The sequence below is a fragment of the Triturus cristatus genome, chromosome 3_2 (assembly GCF_964204655.1).
Source record: "Triturus cristatus chromosome 3_2, aTriCri1.1, whole genome shotgun sequence".
In the NCBI taxonomy this organism is placed as follows: domain Eukaryota; kingdom Metazoa; phylum Chordata; class Amphibia; order Caudata; family Salamandridae; genus Triturus; species Triturus cristatus.
The window spans coordinates 1125130511-1125146800 of NC_140584.1; positions in this window are offsets into that span (position 1 = coordinate 1125130511).

Sequence of the window (16290 nt, forward strand, 5' to 3'; positions counted from 1 at the left end):
GCCTAGCAAAAGAGTTATTTTGCCAGGTTGAAATGGCAGTTAAAAACTTCACTTTATGCTGAATGTTTTAAAGAGCAACTTAAGTGGGTGGAACAATGAGTTCTGCTTTACACTAGTAGCACTTAATTTACAGACCTTGGGTACAGGTAGTACCACAAACTAGAGACTTATAAGTAAAATTAATGGGCCCGATTCACAGAATTAATTTAAGACTAAATCCTAAACTTACTACTTTGTGGTATTCACAGACTGCACCTACTACTTTTGGTATTCACAGACTGCACTTACTACTTTTGGTATTCACAGAATAGATTTACGACTACTAACTTTACGTCCGCACTCGGGCTGGAAATTCCAGCCCGGAGGTGGGGCTTCCGGCCCGGAGGTGGAGCTTCCGGGCCGGAGGCGGAGCTTCCGGGTCGGAGGTGGGGATTCCAGCCAGTGGCAGAGATTTAGCCGTGGCCAAATTCTCCACCTCCGGGCCGGAAGCCCTGCCTCCGGGCCGGAAGCTCCGCCTCCGGGCCGGAATTTCCGGCCCGAGTGCGGACGTAAAGTTAGTAGTCGTAAATCCATTCTGTGAATACCAAAAGTAGTAAGTGCAGTCTGTGAATACCAAAAGTAGTAAGTGCATTCTGTGAATACCACAAAGTAGTAAGTTTAGGATTTAGTCTTAAGTTAATTCTGTGAATCGGGCCCGCTGTGTCAATGATGGGTAGGCCAATGTTGCCAGGGAGAGCGCACAAGCACTGTACCACTAGTTAGCAGGAGTAAAGAGCACAAAGTCATAATGCCAACAAAATTAAGTATAGCAAATACAGGGTAGTGAAGACAAAAGTCTGAGGTATGACCACCCCAAAAGTGGTCAGGTCTAACAGGTGCTATTTCAGATCACTTCAAAATAAACTCTGGTGTTCAGGTTTCTATACTGTTTGTCTTTTTAATGATCCAGCACAAGAGTCACATATTCTATTTAGTTCAAGATAGCTCAGATAACGTGGTCAGCTATCTTTATGTATTGGATAAAAGGCCTGTGAGAATTCAGTTGAGAAATTAATATAGGACACATAGTCTACAGCCTTTTTATATGGTGGGCGGTTCCCTGAGAGAATATCGAGGAAAACAAATATAGAAGAAAAAATATTGGGGAACAAATATAGAATAAAAAAATATTTAAAACCTATACTTAAAAAGTTAAGCAAAAAATATTGGAAACAATATATTATTTACAATAATATAGTTGTATTAAACATCGATTTTTAAATATATGTAGTTTAAAATATCCAAATTAAGATATATCAAATGCTAAGATTAATTTATAAAAATAAAATATATTTGAATGTAACAAATAAACTTACTTTTAAAACTGTAAACACATACACATATAGATATAGATATATATATAGCCTTCTTTCTGGAATAAGGATTGCTGTGCTTATATATATATTCACTGAAAAAACCATAGGTTTCACACACATTATAGTTAGGAAATAGCATTTAAAAAACCTTACAAATTCACTGAAAAAACCATAGGTTTCACACATGTTATAGTTAGCTGGACATTTCACTCGTAAAAAAACAATGAAATTCCCCCGTTATAGTTAGTTCAGCTAACTATAATTCGCGCGCCCGCAATCCACTGCTGATGACGTCACATATTACATCACTCATCACATGGTCAGTGACATCACTCATGACATCACTGATGACATCTCAAATGCCATCACTGGTGACATCACTGATGATGTCATCCAGTGAATGTGTGTTTCTGAACAATTTTAATATGTTTCATATATATAGGGAAAGGCCTGTTGAAGAATGAGTGGGTGTATAAGTGTGTGAATGGATGATTTTCTAGGTGCGTAACTGACTCTGTAAGTGAGTCATTAAATGTATCTTATTGCAGACTAGTGACTAAACTGTGTGAATGTCTGTATGTGTCTGTTGTTGGTGTATAAGTGGCTGCATGGTTTTGTGAATAGCTATATGAGTGTCTATATGGGTTATTGATTGGTTGTCTGAGTATCTGTATGGGTGCCTGAGTGTTTGTGTGGGTAGGGTATGTGTGACTCTATGCATAAATGTGTGAGTGGGTGGTTCTATGGGTGAGTGCATCTGTGATGGACTGTATGGTTGAGTGAGTGTATGTATGGGTGTGTTAGGGATTGATTTATATCTCAGTAGTACATTTGCGACTAACTACATATGTGAAAGGCAGTATATGTGCGTGTAAGAGTATATAAGTGAGTAGATATGAGAGTGTGTGATTGTGAAAGTGACTGTATGGATGAGTGTGTGCTTGTATGAATGATTCTATAAGAGGGTAAGAATGTGGTACTTTTTTTATGACTAAGTGAACTTGAGTGTGTATAACCGCATAGCTGAGTATATGGGAGTGTGATTATTTGCGTGACTGACTAGGTGTGAGAGTACCTCTATGGATGATTGGTGGTGTGTGAGTGTCTATATAGGTGTATAAATGCATAAGATAGTTTTGTATGGAGTGACTGTAAGTATGAGTGACTGTACAGCTGAATGATTGGAGGTGTATGTAGACCTAAGAGTTAATAAGTGGGTATGTAGTTATTGGTATTGCAGTATGTATAGTTTTGACATTTGAACTCTTAAATTTTGAGTTGGTGTATCAAAAGTTATATTAGGGTGTAAGAAGATGTGCTAATTTTTCACATGGATGACATCATCAGTGATGTCATCAGTGATGTAATTTGAGATGTCATCAGTGATGTCATGAGTGATGTCACTGACCATGTCATGAGTGATGTAATATGTGACGTCATCAGCAGTGGATTGCGGGCGCGCGAGTTATAGTTAGCTGAACTAACTATAACGGGGGAATTTCATTGTTTTTTTACGAGTGAAATGTCCAGCTAACTATAACATGTGTGAAACCTATGGTTTTTTTAGTGAATTTGTAAGGTTTTTTAAATGCTATTTCCTAACTATAACGTGTGTGAAACCTATGGTATTTTCAGTGAATTTGCAAGGTTTTTTAAATGCTAATTCCTAACTATAACGTGTGTGAAACCTATGGTTTTTTCAGTGAATTTCAAAGGTTTTTTAAATGCTAATTTTGGATTTTTTTAATATATTTTTTATATATTTCTTTTACAAAAATTTCCCTATGTATACATTTAGAAATTATCTGTATCCTTTAATTTTGTGTGGGTAATTTTTTTTTTACTTTGAATTTGGATAAAGTTGAACAGCATAGTTAATATCTTCTATTAACTTATGTCCACTTTATTTCTTTTTTTTTTTTTCTATAAATTTTTAGGGTGCGAGCACTGAGCGCGAACCTAGTACGTTTGCGTACGTTTTTCATGTATGCAGGCGTACGTTATCTACGTACGCATACATACGTTTTAGTGCGCGCTCGCAGCGCGCACCTAGTACGCATGCGTCCGTTTTTTGTGTACGCATGCGTACGTTATATACGTACGCATACGTACGTTTTAGTACGCGCTCGCAGCGTGCACCCAGTACGCATGCGTACGTACGCATGCGTGCGTCGTACGTGCTCCACGCGCTACACTCACGTATACGCGTAGAGTACGCGCGCTGACGTTCGCGCATGCGCGCGTGCTGCGTATGCGCATTACGTACGCACATAATACTTATGCGCATGCGCGCCTATGCGTTTGCGCATGCGTAATTGCATGGTGCGCGCTCTGAGCTTGCTCCGTGCGCGCACCTCGGGTTATGTGATTCATAAAACAACACTTTTAATTGGTTTACATTACTTTCAGTTTCAGATTGTTTCAACACCACACCCAATCCCCTCATGGTAAGTCATGTGATCAAGAAACACCACTTTTCATTGGTTCAAAGTACTTTCAGTTCCAGATTCTTCCAAAACTACACCCACTCCCCTCATTGTTAGTTCTGATTCCCTTGGAGAAGGAGCTACTCTGTTTTTGTGAGACAATGGCAGAGCACCAGCCACCTTCTCAGAGTGAGCAGGACACTCTTGAGAGACAGAGGCAGAGGAAGCAGAAAGACTCCTTTATATGGCAGTTTTTCACTTTTCCTGAGGGACAAAAGAAGGTGAATGCACCAAAGGTCACCTGCATACTTTGTCAACGCATCTTGTCACGTGGGAATGCTAATAAGAAGTACTCACACTATGATGAGGCACGTTGAGAAAATGCATCCTGTGACTTTTCATCAAGCTTCTGGAGCAAACCCTCCACCTGCTCAGCCGATGACATCTGCAGCAGCTCAGCCGAGCACATCTTCGGCAGCTCAGCCGAGCACTTCTTCTGCAATGGTGCCATCACCTTCTAACACACCTCTGGATATTCGTCCTTGTTTTGGGAGGATGAGTACACGGTGCATGGATTGTGCTACTCTTATTACTATGGGTGAGAGCAGTATTGATCTTATTCAGAGAAAATTTGAGGAGCACCCTTGCACTAGGCCATAGTTTTGTTATTTTTTTTTTCGTTTTTCTCTTCCTCTGTCCCTACATTAACTCAAGGGCTCTTTTTAGAGCCACCTAAAATCAAAACACAAAAACTTGTTTTTTGAATCTATTTGTCATTTTTTTTTTGGGGTGCGCGCACCCAATGGGGTTTTTAAAAAAAAAATAATCATTTTTTTCACCTTTAGTAAACCTTCAGGGACTCCCTGACAAAGAGAGGGGAGTGGCAAAGTAATTAAAAAAGAGATGGTGTACATTTCACAGATGAACGGAAGAGAGTCTTCCTATTAAACTTTAAACTCTGCATCAGTACTTACGTATAGGTACCCTAAACCTATCAAAAAAGATAATAGCTCATTTTAGTGCTGCATTTGAATTGGCTGTATTTACAAGGAGAGGAGAAGACACACAGAGTGGCTTATCCTCTCCTTGTAAATATGGAAAAGCACCCTGCGCCACGAGTACGTCAAGAAAAGTGACGTAGTTGTGGCGCAGGTGGCTTGTAAATCTGTCCCAGAGATGTTAAGGAAATTAAGGGTAAAACAGACAAACAGAGAGTGACAGATACAGAGACAGAGAGCAAACAACTGAGAAGGAGTAAGGCAGTTAAAAAGACTAAGACATATGGATACAGAGAAAGAAACATGGATGAAAAATTAGTGATGGAGGTAGTAAAGGTAGGGGAGTAGTAAAGAAGGAGTGAGGGAGTTACAAAAGAGTAATAAAGCAGGAAGAGTGAGTGAGAAGAGAAATGAGAAAAGCAGAGTAAGGAGAGGTGAAGAAAAGGAAGCATGAAACGAAAGCAGTGACACATACAGATATTTTAAACTTACCTGATCATCAAAGTAACTTATTTAGAAATAAATGTTTTTATTTAATTGCAAGGAAACTGAATTACATTTTCTAAATTTTCTTTCTATTTCTGAAAAAAAGTATTAATATTCAACAATACATTTTATTAAACAGTACATGTTTTTTCATATTTAGCAAAGCAATTTTTTGCCCTTTTTTTGCTCTTTGCAGAATGTTTTGATTTTCACTGAAAATAGTGAAATCAACTGTATTCATCATTTAACAGCGGGCAAAAAAAAAAACAATCTGAAAGATTGTTTAAAAAAGTCCCAAATGTATCCTCACTAAAACATACCTTAATAGAAATGTCAAAAATACCCTTTAAGAACAATAACAAATTACAAGAAATCACGTCTGTAAACCTTGTTGCAAAAGAACATTTTCCAAAATAATATCTGTCAAAGAAGTCCACAATTGTTTGTTTTACCTTTCCTTGAGGCCAAATGGTAAGTTTAAAATCCTTTTTGAGTGAAATATCCAATTTTAATCCTTTAAAATTTAAATAATGCTTTCTTCAGATGCTGAATTTAGTATTTAAAATTTGGGTTTCAGAAAAATTAAGTAACAATTTGGTAAATCATAAGGCAAACGTTGCTTGAAAATCAATTGAGAATCATTACACAGTGTCCAGCCTTTTTCACATTTAAGATAAACTGTGTAATGACCAGAAGTTATAGAAGGACCGTCATGAAAAATTATTGCAACTGCTACAAAAGTTTTTTCCAGATATAGATAATTGATTACCAACAAACTTCTTTAGTAAAGTTTCCAATTTTGTTCCATCAGCTCTACAACGTTGTACCATTAAAATTACATACTGTCCATATTTCCTTAAAAATAACGTTGACAACATTTCAGATTTACATTTAGAACATTCCATGTTGTGATTAGCATCTTTAACTAATTTACTAAAAGTCACTGTTTTACTTTCTGGTAATGGTAAATATATGAACCTTTCAGAATCAACATTACTACTGCTTGTGTTCATACAGTTATCACAACAATGTTCCCATTTATAAGAGACACCAAATACATTTTCTACTTCTACTCCTTCATCTTCCAGTACCATCAGGATATACATGAAGAATTCCTGTGCATCTTGCTGGACATTTTGTGTAAACTGTGTACATCCAGAACATACATCTAAAAGATTTCTAACATCAGAAGCACTTTCTATTTTATTTTTATCATTGCTCAGCTTCTCATAAAGGAGACTCAGCAATGAACAGAATCTTTTTTCATGATTTATTATTATCTGCTCTTGCAAAGTTTCAAGATAAAATACAACATTCAGTACTACATTCGCGTAGCAGTTGACACCAGAGCTATTTTCAAAATGACAACCAACAACCTCTTCCACACTGTCCTTTTTCTTTTTGCTTGCAGTCACATCACTATCTTTTTGTTTTCTCTTCTGTACATCCTCATTAAAGATATTCTCAAATCTCCTTTTCCGACAAACAGCACGTTTTTCAAACACAGGATACTGACCTAAATGAGGAGCATAGCTTCTTCTTAATCTATTATACTCCTTTACACAGTTTGCATCAGCACTTACTTTTGAGTCATCAAAGTCTATCATGAATAAACCAGATAATTTTTTCACGCGTGACAAAGCAACATATGTCATACCTTCTTTGAACACAGTAGACCCAATGTTTACAAAAGCACTATCAGCAGTTAATCCTTGAGACTTGTGAATAGGTACAGCATATGCTAGAGAAATCGGAAACTGCTTCCTACGTACATATAAGCCTTTCACTAGCAAAAAACGAACTGAACAACGACTAATGACTTTAACCTCTTCAATCTGGTCAAATTTTATTTTTAAGAATTCAATTCCATCTTTTTTCTGGTACTTTTTTCTACATCCAAATTGCGTCTTAAAATTACTCTACAGTTCATACACACATAAAGATTCTTTTCCAAACCAGCTGTTTTTGAAATGTTTTCTCCAGAGAATCCAATTTAGTAGCCAATTTGCCTGTCAATATAATAGTTATTCGTTCATGTTGAATTTTATCCACAGCTTCCAGTTTTATGATCTCTTCATTTTCCATTTTCAAAAGTTCTTGATTGAATACAGAGCATTCATGTAGTGTTGGCATTAAGCAGATCACAGTATTTCTTTCAGCAATTTTCATGTATATTTCCTCTGGAACTATTTCTTCTGTTATAAACAAATTACTCAGCAATCGACTCTGTAATACTTTTCTGCCATGTTCTGTGAGTAGTCCAATTCTTATATCGTTCAGAATACTTGCATAGTCCTCATCATTGGCTTGCCTCATATTGGTAATGAGTTCCTTATACTCAAAACATGTCCAAATATTTACATTGCCTATACTTCCTAACGACTTTTTCGTGTCTTCATGTGTAAGTGTATGGAATACCGGTTGTCCTTTAACTGGAGTAAGTTGCAAAAGATCCCCAAAAACTATGACGTGTTTTCCTCCAAATAACACGTCATACTCTGTCTTCAGAATTTGCTGCATTCTTAAATGCACAAAGGCAAGCATTAAGTTTGATACCATGCTTACCTCATCAATAATGAGTACTTTCAATTTCTTCAATACTCTTGAAACTTCCAAGCATGCTTCTCCTGCTAGTTTGTGGTACTGTATTTTGTTCTCATGCTCTACTGGTAACATTAGCAAACGATGTAGGGTAACTCCTTTTATGTTATACGCTGTTAACCCAGTTGGAGCAGTAACAACACAAGACAAAATGGAATCCATTTTCTTCTGTAGGTAGCTTCTAATTACATTAATTAAAAAACTTTTTCCAGTTCCTGCTTGTCCACTTACATACATTCTCATTGGTTCAAAAGATGTGCATGAGCACTCTTTATTTTCATGTAGTAATCCGTGATCAATTCTTTTCCTGACTTCTTCATAAATTTGTTTTTGTTCTTCATTCAGTTGCTGCTCCAAAAATGTTAAGTCTACTAAATCTTCCTGAGCTTGATTCGTAGCTGTTTCCACTTCATTCATGGCTATTGCTGCTTCATTTTCTACGATTGGTTGTCCTTGAGGATCTTGACTGAATGTCCCAGAACTTTGACTGTCTTGAGAACTGTCTCTAGCTACTTCAGCTGCAATTGTTGCTTCTTGTTCAATTTCTTCATTTAACATTTGAACATAATTTGTGAAAGTACTGCACTCTATGCTGTCTTTGCTAGCATTGAAGGAATCTTCATAACTCTGGAATTCTCCAAGTAGTTCGTCCTCTGAACGCCATGGTTTAAACAGCTGCAAAAGTGCCAAGTAGTAAAATTCCTTTTCATCAGGAGTGTCGCAACTCAGCTTCCGGTGATTTATCAAACTTCCTTTTGTTTGCTTCACCAAACATCCTTCCTCACAACTGACTTTATATTTTCCATTGTTGATATCTTCTGTGGCATTCCGTTTAAAAATGAAGTTCTGCAGCACTTCATAAAGACACATGTCCTCAAGGTGATGACTTCTTTGTGGGTAATATGTGTCCAACATGTTTGTTCTTAAAATGTCTGTACTTTCTGGTTCGAACTCTGCTAAATATTCAATTTCTCGAATAGATTTCAGTACCCGATTTTGCATTCCTGCAAGGCCTAAACTTACCCAAATTATTCTTCTGGATTTGGAGTACAGACTTGCAGATGATAACCTATCTGAGCATTCGTAGGATCCAATTTCTCGATGCGATAACATCTTTAAACTGAAACTGTATAGCTTCTTACTGACAGTCTTCTCGTGAGAAATCTCTTCCCACATTTCCTTCAATTCCGTTTTCTCAGATTTAGTGATGTAAGATGTGACATACCGAGCAACAGCAAAAGAATTGTCAGCCACATACTGTATATCCATGTTAGCATTCCACATGGATAAAATGACTGGATTGTAGTCATTTATATATTTTGACTCTTCTTTTCTTCTTAGGTTGTAGGTATTCTTAGGCGATTTTCTTGTAATAGTATGTCGCACAGCTGACATAAAACTGTTTACTCTTCCTTTTGAAAGAACAGGTCGTGGAAATCCAAATCGACATTTTGTGTAGAATTTATCTTTACTCTTGTACTTTCGTCAACAGTATTTTCCACATCGATGACTTTGGAAACGTAAAACTTTCTCTTTTAAGTTTTTTTCTTCTGTGCTTTTAGGTATAGCACATGTTGCATATCCTTCAATGAAAGATAAAACTGCTTCATCAGCATCTGTTCCAAATTTTGGGGCATCCTTGATCCACAACAGCATATGAATATGAGGAGCACCTCTTGCTTGGTACTCTTTTCTCCAAAAGAAATCCACAACTTCTCCAAGAGGTGGATTTTTTTTATTGCAGATGAAGGACATCATAGCCTCAAATCTATGATTAAAATATCTGCAAACATTAACCGGATCCAATGAGCACAATTCTCCTGCTGTCTTGTATTGTATGTTTTTAATGTTTGAATTTGCCTCTCGCAGAAAATCCAGTAAATCATCCCAAGCGTACTCAGCACAGCTCAGGGTAAGGAACCATGTAGGAGTTCCTAAATTTCGTAACATACACTTCAATTCTCCATGGCGTCGGTACCAATATTCATTAGTTCCACGCTGACAAGCCATCAAATTGATCAATTGAGATTCCAAATGATCATCTTGCTGTTGCACTTTGTTGAGAAAGTCCTTTGCTGACACATTATGTAGATTTACTCCAGTTTTCAAAATGTGATTTACTGCATAAGATAGTGCAGACAAGTCACTTTCAAATAAAAGATGGAACAAATAAGGAATACTTTGACGAAATCTGGGATCTTCTGCATATAATCTTGTAGTCCGATACTCCGAAGCAGGAATCTGTACTGGACGTTCATCATATTGTCCACCTTCTCCTGTAGGAAACAGTTGGGGAAAACAACGAGCTTCCAAGCTCTCCTCCCATACACTCACAGGAGTTCCTTTTGCTTTCTTCATCTGAAACAGATCAATAGTGTTTCCCATAACTTCTTTAGAATGAAGAGGATGTATGCTGAAATGTTCATAAATTTCTTCTTCTTTTGACTTATCCACTTTTTCAATTTGCTCAGTTGGTATTCCTGTGTCTTCTAGTATTTCTTCTTCATCTTCACCCATATAAATGGCTTCATACCATTCATTATTTTTTTTCAAATACAAATTTGCTCTTTGTACTTTTCGTACATCCACCAGCTCCTGCCAAATTTTCTTATTCTTTGTAGGTACACCATTAACCAGAATAACTAATGGCTCAGATTCCAAAGTATCTGCATCAATTGTTTCCATATTTTTTTTCAAATCCAATGGCAAATAGACAACTCTTCCTTTTAAACCTCTTTGTAAATCCAAAGGAGGTAATTTACCAGTTTTTGGCTCCATACGCACTATGGTCTGAAACGGATGGACACATTGAATGAGTATAGACTCATACGTATTTAAATCAGAAAGTTCTGGGGGAATATCAACCAATTCTAATTTATTATGTACAGCTCTTGCTGGCATTCTATTTTCTTCTAACTTGTTATAACAGTATTTACAAATACGCTGATCTTCACCCAATTCAAAACAATTTTCCAGAAATATATATGTTGCAAAATCTTTCCACTTATAATTATCTTCATTTTCACTTTTTTTATACAGATCAACATTCCTTGTTCTCCGGCAACAAATACAAGTAATATTTGGTCTTTCATTACAGATGATAGTAAATTTTTTCATTTCATCTTCAAAATTTTTGCTAACAGTAAGTTCTACATTCTCTTCCACATTTTCATCAATAACTGTGTCATTTTCTGCACTTTCTTGTTCTGGACCAAAGTAACAAAACTGAATCTCATCAGTAACCTTCACTACATCTGATACAGATCCACGGAACAGAGCATTATTCAACTCATTTAACTTTAGTGCTGGACTTTTAGCAAAATACAATGTTCTCACAAACTTTCTCATTTCAGTATGATGAACAGCCATCATCCTAAAATGGTGAAAAACACTTTGACACACTTTCCTAGATAGACAAGCCAGAGAATGTCCTTGCAAACCAGTATTCTCTCTCACTCTGCATGGATCTAGTCGTTGAAGCACCTTAATTTTCTGTTTAACACTCTTTTTACTATATTCTCTTAGAAAGTCACGTAATTTATCAATAGATTCCTGACACACAGTACAAATACTACTACAATTCCAAGAGTACACTGGGGCTTTAGGACGTCTCCCCATAACCTCATCAGCCATCACTTCTTCCTCATTTCTTGGAACCATTTTCTAATTTTCCATTACACAACCATCCTTAACTTCATATGCTCTACCATTGGTGTCAACTGCATGCAACAAACTATTACTTTCAAGATAACTCTCTTCATTAAAACATGGTTCAGTACTTGAACTATGCTTCCATTCTCGTAAGAACACTTTACAAAAGTTTTTTTTTTTTATTTCTAATGCCTTGGTAAGAATACTTTCAATTAATTTCTTTTTCTTATAACATTTGGTTTTCTTCCTATATTTTTTCACATCCTTTAGCAAATTTAACATCACTCTTCTCTGAAACATTTTTCGCCGAATGTTTTTAAAATCTATTTTCCGTGTTAAGTCACTCTTTCTTACTTCTGAGTCTACATTAGCATTTTGTTTTTGCTGTCGACTCTGTTGTTGTTTTGTACTTGAAACACTGTTTGAATTTATCTTTCGATCATTTTTTTTTTTTTGGAAGATATTTTTTTTAAATTCTTTAGTTTGCTTACCAGAAGACTTTTTCTGTTTTCCAACACAAGCTTCTCCTCCTATTTTTTTTTACCAGTTGTCTTCAAATGTAGGTGTTGTTTCTTTTCTTTTCTCTTTCTTGACTTTATAGGCATCTTTATATTTTTTCACTGTTGCTCAGCAATACCTGCAAAAAACAAAAAAAAAATACCTTTATGTAATTTTAATTCATTACAATTTTTTTTTCAACTTTTCAAATCCTATCACATGAGCTGCTCCTTTCCTACGAGTCCAAGTCTTACAAAACAAGAGAAACATGAATTAAATCTCTGACAACAATTCCTGTGTGCACACAGACTCATGGTGTGATTCTAGGCAGAAAACGATATTTGATTGGCAATTTGAAAGCACATTTACTTCTGTTGAGGAGCAAATGATAATTACTGTGACAGCCTGACACATTTTCCTTATATTTTAGAGAAGCAGAAAAGAGCACATGTCCTTACACCTATTTGAGACCATGACCATGTGTTACAGGGTGAGTGATTAGACTAGAGCAAAGGAAATGAGCCTTAGTGACATTGAATCTGTTTGTGTTACACACTGCTATCTGAAACACCACAAACAGCTGAGTAGTACGCACGGGAGTGTAGGAGAAGCTGCTGCGTGTGTGCAAAAAGTGTATTTCTGGAGACTGTGTATTGTCAGTTGCAAGAGAGATCTGCATGGAAACTTGCACAACTGCATGAAGAGTGCAGACATGCGTATAAGAGTAGATGTGTGGTAAGGGTTAATTTGAGTTTTGAACATGTAGGAACTACCTCCGCCATTGCAAGATTGGATGGTAAATCTACCCTGTGGTTTTCAAATGTGTTAGCATTTGCCTCTCATTTGTGAGATAGTGATTTCTGCTGAGTGCTAACCATCACAGTTGAAGAAAACAAGCTGCCCCTTTCCTACGAGTGCTAGTCTTACAGAACAAGAGCAACACAAATTAAATCTCTGACAACAATTCCTGTGTGCACACAGACTCATGGTGTGATTCTAGGCAGAAAACGATATTTCCTTTGGCAATTTGAAAGCACATTTAGTACTGTGGATGGAGCAAGTGATAATTACTGAGACAGCCTCACACATTTCCCTTACATTTTAGAGAGGCAAAAAAGAGCACATGTCCTAACAGCTACTTGAGACCATCAGCATGTGTTACAGGGTGAGTGATTAGAGTACAGCAAAGGAAATGAGCCTTGGTGACGTTGAATGTGTTTGCATTATACACTGCTATCTTAAACACAACACAGAGCTGAGTATTATGCATGGGAGTGTAAGAGAAGCTGCTGTATGTGTGCAAACAGTGTGTTTCTGGAGACTGTGTATTGTCAGTTGCAAAAGAGATCTGCATGGAGACTTTTACACGTGCATGAAGACTGCAGATATGTGTGTAGAAGTACATGTTTGGTAAAGGTTAATTGGAGTTTTGTACATGTAGGAACAACCTCACACATTACAAGATTTGATGGAAAATCTACCTAGTTAATTTGAAATGTGTTACCATTTGCCTCTCATTTTTCTGATAGTGATTTGTGCTGAGTGCTAACAATCACGGTTGAAGAAAGCAAGCTGCCCCTTTCCTACGAGTGCAAGTCTTACAGAACAAGAGCAACACAAATTAAATCTCTTACAACAATTCCTGTGTGCACACAGACTCATGGTGTTATTCTAGGCAGAAAACGATATTTCCTTTGGCAATTTGAAAGCACATTTAGTACTGTGGATGGAGCAAGTGATAATTACTGTGACAGCCTCACACATTTCCCTTATATTTTAGACAAGCCAAAAAGAGCACATGTCCTAACAGCTTCTTGAGACCATCACCATGTGTTACAGGGTGACTGATTAGACTACAGCAAAGGAAATGTGCCTTGATGACGTTGAATGTGTTTGCATTACACACTGCTATCTGAAACACAACACAGAGCTGAGTATTATGCATGGGAGTGTAGGAGAAGCTGCTGCATGTGTGCAAAGAGTGTGTTTCTGGAGACTGTGTATTGTCAGTTGCAAGAGAGATCTACATGGAGACTTTTTCAACTGCATGAAGACTGCAGATATGTGTGTAAGAGTACATGTTTGGTAAACGTTAATTGGAGTTTTGTACGTGTAGGAACTACCTCACCCATTACAAGATTGAAAGGAAAATCTACCCTGTTGATTTGAAATGTGTTACCATTTGCCTCTCATTTTTCTGATAGTGATTTCTGCTGAGTACTAACCAACACATTTGAACAAAACAAGCTGGCCCTTTCCTGAAAGTGCAAATTTTACAGAACAACAGCAACACAAATAAAATCTTGGACAACAATTCCTCTGTCCACACAGACTCATGCTGTGATTCTAGGCAGAAAACGATATTTCCTTTGGCAATTTGAAAGCACATTTCGTACTGTGGATGGAGCAAGTGATAATTACTGAGACAGCCTCACACATTTCCCTTATATTTTAGAGAGGCAAAAAAGAGCACATGTCCTAACAGCTACTTGAGACCATCAGCATGTGTTACAGGGTGAGTGATTAGAGTAGAGCAAAGGAAATGAGCCTTGGTGACGTTGAATGTGTTTGCATTATACACTGCTATCTGAAACACAACACAGAGCTGAGTATTATGCATGGAAGTGTAGGAGAAGCTGCTGCATGTGTGCAAACAGTGTGTTTCTGGAGACTGTGTATTGTCAGTTGCAAGAGAGATCTGCATGGAGACTTTTTCAACTGCATGAAGACTGCAGATATATGTGTAAGACTACATGTTTGGTAAAAGTTAATTGGAGTTTTGAACATGTAGGAACTACCTCACCCATTGCAGGAGTGGAAGGAAAATCTACCCTGTGGTTTTCAAATATGTTAGCATTTGCCTCTCATTTGTGAGATAGTGATTTCTGCTGAGTGCTAACCATCACAGTTGAAGAAAACAAGCTGCCCTTTTCCTGCGAGTGCAAGTTTTACAGAACAACAGGAACACAAATTAAATCTCTGACAACAATTCCTGTGTGCATGTTGTCTCATGGTGTGATTCTAGACAGAAAACAGTATTCCTGGGTGATACCAGTACACCTTAACTTATAGTGAAGACATACTCCATAATATCTAACATGTTCAAGGCACTTAAATATCTTCCTTAACATAAAATGTAAAACACAACTTTTAAAGTGGTAGGAAAATGTACCATGCTATTTTCAAATGTGTTTGCATTTGCCTCTTTTTTGTGAGTAACTAATTTCTGCTGAATGCTAACCATCACACTTTAAGAAAACAAACTGCCCCTTTTCTGCGAGTGCAAGGCTAACAGAACAAGAGCAACACAAATTAAATCTCTGACAACAAATCCTGTGTGCAGACAGACTCATGATGTGATTCTAGGCACAAAACAGTATTCCTCAGTGATACCAGTACACCATAACCTACAGTGAAGACATACTCCATAATATCTTACAAGTTCAAGACAGTTAAATATCTCCTAAAACACAAAATGTAAAACACAACTTTAAAACAAGAATGACAATTCTATTATTTATATCAAAATACACCACATACTTCCCCTCTCAAACTCATAACTCACCTTTAAAATTAGTTATTTGAGAAAGAAATGTGGCACTCAAACAGCAGATTATCAGAGCCAGAATCTCATAGCTGTACACCTCTCTCCTCTCTCCACAACCAGTAAATGGCAATTTTTCCCGCTCTTTTTTCACACATATACATGTTATTGTAAAATCGCAGTCCTTCCCACATTTTTTCAAATGGAATCACACATTTCTATTGGTTGCAACTTTCAACCCCTTTCCAAATCATCCCTTCCCCCAACATGACTTCTGCCTGCTACCATAGCAACAGGTCATGGAACACTGGTGTGAGCAGAGAGGTCAGAAGTTCAGCACACAATGTTTCAAATCCAAAGAGCAAGACTGCTTGACTTTTCAAACCTAACAGCAAATCCAAAGTAATGTTCAGTGGGAACACATTTTTCTGTACCAATCCAAAACATGCTTTTAAAAATGTAAACATACAGCCTAGTTTTAACTGTAAAATGGTTTGAATCAGCCAATGAGTTCTTTTTATTAAAAAAAAGTATGTATGCCTCCATTTTTCAACTGTCTTTCTTTTCATATTGCCATTCCACTGAAAGACACATCCTGTTCTCCTTGGAAGATGTTCACAGTGTGGATTGTAGGTCATAGCTATGTCTTCTGGAGTGAAAAGTATGCAGAAAAAAGAGGTATTTTCAAAGACCTTGCTTTGCCAAATGTAGACTTTAAATGGATTGGTCAG